Genomic DNA, 7,694 nt, shown 5'->3' with positions numbered 1-7,694 from the left:
GGTTTCTCTAAATTATTTTCTCAAAAAAAAATTTAAACTTTTTGGATTTTTTTCTCTTTGGGAATACCTATAATTCATAGATTCAGACATTTCACAGAGTCCCCTGTTTCTTGTAGACTTTGCTCATTTTTCAATTATTTTTTAAAATTATTTTTAAATTCACTTTCTGTCTGATTAATTCAAAAGTTCTGTCTTACAGTTCTCAGATTCTTTCTTTTTAGTCTACTATATTGTTTAAGTTTAACTATATTTTGTAATTCCTTTAACATTTTTTTATTTTCAGAAATTCTGTTTGCTTTTTCTTTAAAGTATCTATCTCTTTGACAAATTTCACATTCATATTTTGAATTTCTTTTCTTTCTTTTTTTTTGTATTGGTTTTCGGATTTTCCTTGTATCTCTTTGAACTTCATTACAATGTATATTTTGAATTATTTATCTGGCATTTCCAAATTTTCATTTTGGTTAGGATCCATTGCTAGAGAGCTAGTGTGATCCTTTGAGAGTGTCATTACACCCTGTTTTTTAATACTGCCAGAATTGTTATGGTGGTTCCTTCTCATCTGAAGAAATTTTCACTTCTGGTTTTTGAATTTACTTTTGTTTACATGAGACATTTTTTCCTCCTTAAGGGTATGACTGCATTGTATGTTGAGTAGTGTCATTCGACTTTGCTTCTGGGTCCTTTCAAGGGGCCAGGGCTCTGTATGAACTCCTTGCTTATAGACAGCCCTCCTGTGGTGGTCTTGTCAACTGATGGTTGTAGTACCAGTGTAATCAGTGTGTGAGTAGACTCTCAGCTTCCTGCAGAGATGGGGAGGTGGAAGTCTCAAGAAGCTTATCTCATTCCCAGTTCTGTGCACTTATGTCAGCATATTTTTTACTGTGTTACTCGGTTCAACCTCTAGGCCAATAGATGACGCTTGTATGTAAGAGTTGGCTGCAGCCATAGCCGTAGGATATATGTTTGATCTTTATTTGCAGAAACTTTCCCATACCTCAGTTCATGAACTGTTCTCTGGAAGGCATAGTGGCCTGGCCTTCTCTCTCATCCTCAGAGAGGGGTGAAATTAGGAAGAGCTGTACTAGGCTGGTCCACTCTCAGATCCCTAATGACAGGCAGAAGCATCATCCCTGACGAAGGTGGCAGGGCAGTAGCATAGACTGTGTGAGATTTCCTTGGATTAAATAGCGTTAGTGTCATGGCTGTTTCATATGCCAGCCATAGTAGTAATGAACTAAGTGGGTGAACATGGTTAAGCCTCCTGACTAGCTGGGATGGTGTGGCCAATGGTGGTAGCTGAGGTCGCACAAAACTTTTCACCTTCCTGAACACTGCATAATTGTGTCATCTGATGTTCTAATGGTCTGTACAGGTTGTCCTCCTGGCCAGTAGGTGACACTTGCAGGAGCCAGATGCAATGGTGGCAGTGGGATTTATGCTTGGCCCTTGTTAAACAGGTACTCAAATGTCTCAGGCAATGAGCAGGGTAATGAAACTCCCAAGGGTCCCTCTTCAGTGTTCTGCCACCAAGGTAGGTTTCCTGGAAGCCAGTGACAACTGGGTTAGGTAAGCCTAAGTTCAGTCTTCCTAAGAGTAGGCACAAGCAGCAGTCTCAGTGGGGGTCAGAAGGTAGTCAACTTAGGCAGTAGATTTCCGTGAGGTCCCCTTTGAAAACTAGGAATAGCTGCCTTGTCCGAGGACTAGGGACTGGAAGTGCACACAAAGCACTTCCAATGCTGCTTCTTCTCACAGACTCCCCACCATGCACCAAGTCAGATCCAGAACTGGGTAGTGTCCAGGAGACTCCCTGAGGCCTGTATTGCCCAGCTTCTCAGTGGAAAGGTACACCACAGAGAAAGTCTCTCTTCTTTTCCACATGCTGAAGAGTAACAGTTTTTTGGCAGGGCCGCAGCCTAGGCTGTTGCCTTCAGCTCCTTTAAAAGTATATAAAGTTTCTACCATATTTTTTTTTTTTTATCAAGCTCCTGGGTTCCTTCTTGGATAAAAGTTCACAGTATGAATCTCTATTCACTATTTTGCTCTTTCTAAGTGGGTGAGGCATGAAAACAAAGCCTTCGATCTGCCATCTTGGGGAAAAAAAAAAACAAAAAATTTTGATGTGTAACATACATACATGAAAAGAGTATAAATTCATGCATATATAGTTTGATGAATTTATAATGAATAAACTAATATGTATAACCAGCACCAAGATTCAGAAATCTAGTATCTTCATCACCACATAAGAATCCCTTGAATTGGTTTAAAAACTCCTCTCCTGAGGTGATAATTGATCTGTTCCCATTTCTAACAGCCTGCTTTTGCATGTTATATACATGAACTAATACAGTATTTATTCTTTAATGTCTTCCTCTTGCTCAGATTTATAATATTTATATATTTTGTATAGTTGAAGCATCTTTATTCTTATTACATATAATAGTTTACTTTCTGAGTATACCAAAATTTGTGTATCCAATCTACTCTTGATGGACATTTGATAGACATTTGGAAAGCTTCTATACTTTGTGTTACTAATTATGGTACTATTAATATTCTGATACATGGCATTTAGTGAGTGGTGTGTGTGTGTGGGGGGTGTTTGTGTATACACAATGCACATCTATTGAGTATGTACTTTCTAACTTGAGGAGTTATTTGGTCAAAATTATGCATATGCTTGGTTTTAGCAGATAGTGGCAACTTTCCAAAGTGGTTGTACCATTTATATTCCCACTAGCATTATTAGAGAGTTCCAGTTGCTCCATACTCTCACCAACACCTGAAATTGTCAGAGGCTCATATTTTAGTTATTTCTGGTGGTGATTTTAATTTATGGATCCCTGATGACAAATAAATGTGAGTATTTTATTCAGAATTGGCATTTCTGAGAAAAAAATAAAAAACAAAAAAAAATTAGTATTTTAAATATATTTACTTAACGGTTACATATTCCATTTTATAAAATGTCTATATAAATCATTGGCCTATTTTTCTACAGGTTTTTCTTTTTACCTAAGATTTGTGTTACTTCTTTATATATTCTAAGTATGAGTCTGTTACCAGATATATGTATTGCAAGTATCTTCACCCATTCTGTGGTTTTCATTTCATTTATTTTCTTGTGTCTTTTGAACAGACTTTCTTCACAATAATGTAAGTTAATTAAAACATTTTTCTTTCTTTATGGTTTGCATTGTTTTATATTCTGTTAAAAAATATACTCCAGGTCATGAAATTGTCTTCCCATAATGTCTTCTATGGACTTTATCATTTACCTTTTATGTTTAGACCAGCAATTAACGCATAACTTGTTTTCTGAATGGTGTGTGGAAACAGTCAATATTGTTTTTAAAAATATGAATACCTCAAAAAAATAGTCATTTGTGAAAAGAGTTTATTTTATATATTGTGCTGTGGTGTCACCTTTATCAATCATCTGGTGTCTGTATATACGTAGAACTCCTTTTCAAATCTGTTTTGTTTTACTGATCTATTTTTTATCTTTGTGCCAAGACCATGTTGTTTAATTATTATTGCTTTGATAGATGGCAATATTAATCTTTCAATTTTATTCTTCAAGAATGCCTTGATGTTTCCTGGACATTTGCATTTTTGTATAAATGTTAGAACTAGCTTATCAATTTTCATATACATAAACAAACACACTCACATTCCCACTGATATTCTGATTGAAATTACATTGACTCTATAGAATTGATAATTTTACAATACTGAACCTTTCTATTAACATATTACTACATTTCTTAAGATATTATTTAATTTCTTTAAATAAACAGTAAAGTTTAAATTTATTTAAATAAACTATCTTATATATTACATTGTGTTAGCTTTATTCCTAGATATTTTCCTGATTTTTTAAAAAAAAACTGCTTGGTACGGTAAATATAAAAAATATGTTGTCATTCAATTATTTTATAGTTTTAGATTTTGTATTTTGTTTTTACTCAAGGTAGTGCTCAGTGAGCTGCTACTGTAGATTTTTCTTTAGTTTTCATTTCTTATTTTTAGAAGCTCTTCTTCCTTTGTGGATGTTTTTGGTTCCTTGATATTCTTTTTAGGATTACAAAAGGTTATGAATGCTACTATTCTCATTATACAGTTGGAGTGCAGAATTCTCTAAATGCCATGATGTTAGAAAATCCCTTAGGTAAGCAGTTTCTGTCACAGTAGTCACCCTCAGGAGTGACAATGATGAAGTAAACCACCTGTATGTGTATAGCAAGGTCATGATAGATAACCTTTGTATTTTCTTTCCCCATCAAGCTGTAGCAGCTGTTTGCATAGATAACAGTGACTAGCAGTAATAATACATCCTAGCAAATTCCTTTTTAAATATTAATGCCAGGAAGTAAATAACTTAATAACATATAAACAAAAAATGATGAATGCTATGAGTAATGCAAAAAGTTTCATAGCAATGAATGTTATCTGTTTGATATCTAGCTCTCCCTGAATCATCCATCATGAAAACAAGGGGTATGAACACAGAGTAAGACAACATAGGAGAGTAGAAAAGAGAAAATCAAATAAGGAATCTCAAATGCAGCCTCTACCTTGCCTCCCAACCATTGTGAACACAAATCTCAATGAACATTTTGGTGAATAAGGCAAGTACATTTAATTAATTTTAGTCAAGCAGGCAAGCACAGCTTTTGTTTTGTTTTTGTTTTAGATACTGAAGGCTCGCTATACAGAAAGCAATTGTTCAAGGGATAACTGATTTATAATAATCCCTCAGTGTGCGCATGAAGAATATACAGTGATATAAGTATAGCTAGAAGGTTGTGAATTTCTCACTACTATAACAAGGATTGGTTTAAACTGGGAACACTTGCAATCAAACTGTTTGGGCTTAGGTAAGATGAAATGTTATGGAACAGAATTCACTTATTCATTCTTTGATTTATTTTTTCTTGGTTTCCAATATTAATCCAGTACCTAGTCTATGTGAACAGAAAGGGAAAGGAAAAAAGGAAAGAAAGAAAAAAAGGAAATATGTTTCTTGTCCTCAAGGAATTTCCATTTAGTGGGCATTAAACATTCTGATTTATAAATAGTGAGTTGACACTGAGTACAAATACTATCTTCCTAAAATAAGCTATTGGTTAATAACAGTGAGTATATGAGAGCCTGATGTGTCAATTACAGTGGTTAAGATTTGAAAGGATATACTTAGTTGGCATGAAAAAATCTGGGACCTTTTCAACGTAATTGAAGATTCACTGAAAGTGCTCATTTCTGGTATTCTAGAGGCAGTGTTATTGAACATTGGCTTTACAACATTTTAAACAGTAAAATGTAATTTCAAAAAACACAGAGTGCCGGGTTAATAGAGGCATGCACCCTTTTTATACAATTGTTTAACTGCAATGATCCAGAGACTGAGTAAGGCAGATTATGTTCCTGGATCTATTCAGGGATCCTCAGGGAGGCCCATCTATGAAAATATATATTTGCTGTTATTTTTGTTAAATATAATTGGGAAGCTAGGGTTCAAAAGAAAATATACAATTGTTTTTTGAGAAAGGATAATATTATAATATCAGATAGATAGAAAACATTCTGAATTGTAAACTTCAGGTATTCTTTCTTGTATTTCTGCTTTGAAACGAAGGGGAGAAAAGTATAGTTAAGGGCACATGTATTCCTTTGTGTCCTTTCTACATATTGCTGCTTATCTGTAGCTTTACTTCATAAGCTCGTGAAGCTGTTGCTTTATGACATGTTATTGAGCTCTTTCTATACCTTGAGTAACTTATTTTCTAATTTATAACCTAGCCAAACTATATATATATTTTATATTTTATATAAATTCATATATATTTTTAATATATATAATATATATTTTTATATATTTTAACAGTATTATTCTGATTGAATTTTATTGAATATAATAAAATTCAATAAAATGGAGATGATTTTCATATTTCAATTTAAAATATGTGAAGCTAGAAGAAGATAATACTTCAATCATAGTTCAGAAAGCAAAATCCAATGCTTTTTAAGTAATTGTTCTAAAATTCCTCTCAACTGATCAGTTCTTCATAATCAGAGAGAAGACGCTTTTATTCCTTCTTTTTTTCAAGAACATCACCTTAAAAATATTTATGAAAATCTTTATGAAAAGAAGAACAGAAAGTCCAAGAGAAGAAAATGGAAACCAGCAGAAGGCTCTACACAGTACACTTCCACTACAAAATTATAGGCAGCTTCTGAAGGAAATAAGAAAAGACAATCAAATATTTACCCTTAACCATGTGCACTTTATTCTGCTTGACAAATGTTTATTTTGAGCAGAAAGTACACTGAACAATTAGTAATGAAGCCTCATGGTATGAAAACAATAACACAAGATTCAGGACAATATATATACCTGAAATCAAACAATTTCTAATTGTAGCATTCACATCAATATATTTGCATTTTAAATATTATGATCTACTAAATAAGTTCTAGCTGCTAATTGTGAGATACGTGATAAAAATTATCACATTGATTGACTTTTCTTAAATTAATATATAAAGCACTTTACTAAACTAAGGTTCTCAATTGTTGAAGTAAGTAGACTTTCCTTTTCCTAAAGCATCTCATCCTAGACAAACTATATATATGTTTTAGAAAACTTTCGCAAAAAGAGAAGAGCTTATATAAAAATTTATTTCAACAGTTTGTAATTTTTAACTGAGTAAAATATATTTTAATATAATCTTTGTCAGTTTACAGTTTAAGATATTCTCTAGAATTTCACTGCATATTTAACATAGTAAAACATGTGGGCCATTCATTCCTGTATTTATTTTACAATCAATGATGTCATGAAGAATCTATTCTTAAGGAACTATTGCTTTCCTATTGCTCTGTGGATAGTAAACTTCTCTTCCTAGTGGCTTAAAAATCTTTGAATAAGTTGAGCTAATGTTCTGGTAACTCTTAACCATAGTTTTCTACCCCCATAGGCTTTTGTATAACCAGACTATTAGAGAAATGACCTACTATTAAGCAGAGGTTCTGAGTGTTTGTCTCATTTGTTTTTTATGAGAACAGAAGGTAAATGTGAAGCAAAAGTAAGTATTTCTTTGGATAAGATGGGTATAAGCTACATTTGCTTTTATAGAGAGAAAGAGAGAGCGAGAGAGAGAATAACTAATAAACAAATAAGTAAATAAGTAAATAAATAAATAAATAAACTGGCTTGATGTAATGTTAACCTCTAAGCCATTAGTAATCTATAACCCACATAAATCATCCTCAATATCCAAATATATATGGAAAAAATCGAGTAAGTCTTTTCATGCCAACATCGCTCGTCAGTGCACACTTTAGCGATTACTTTTTCATTTTCCTCTTTACACTCTCCTAGCATATAAATACAAAGAACTTAAAAAATAATATTAACCTGACATTATAAATGTTTTTTTGTCTTTTTTTTTACTGTTATGCTTAATAGCTTCATTAACCTTTACTCCCAAACACTGTTATTTATATGAAGTTTATACTTTCATTCTGCAAAAAGAATAACATAAAACTAAATTTCATAAGAAAATGAGACAAAATATCTATTTTAAACAAAATGTTCCTTTCATATAAAAAAGCTGGGTAGATGATGTATGTGACACAAAGAGACAGCAAAAGCTTTGCTGGCTGTAGTGGGAAGAATGAGAGGAATG

This window comes from Macaca fascicularis, chromosome 5 (genome assembly GCF_037993035.2).
Source record: "Macaca fascicularis isolate 582-1 chromosome 5, T2T-MFA8v1.1".
In the NCBI taxonomy this organism is placed as follows: Eukaryota; Metazoa; Chordata; class Mammalia; order Primates; family Cercopithecidae; genus Macaca; species Macaca fascicularis.
The sequence above is the reverse complement of the archived record's forward strand: the minus strand, read 5'-3'. Positions refer to the sequence as shown.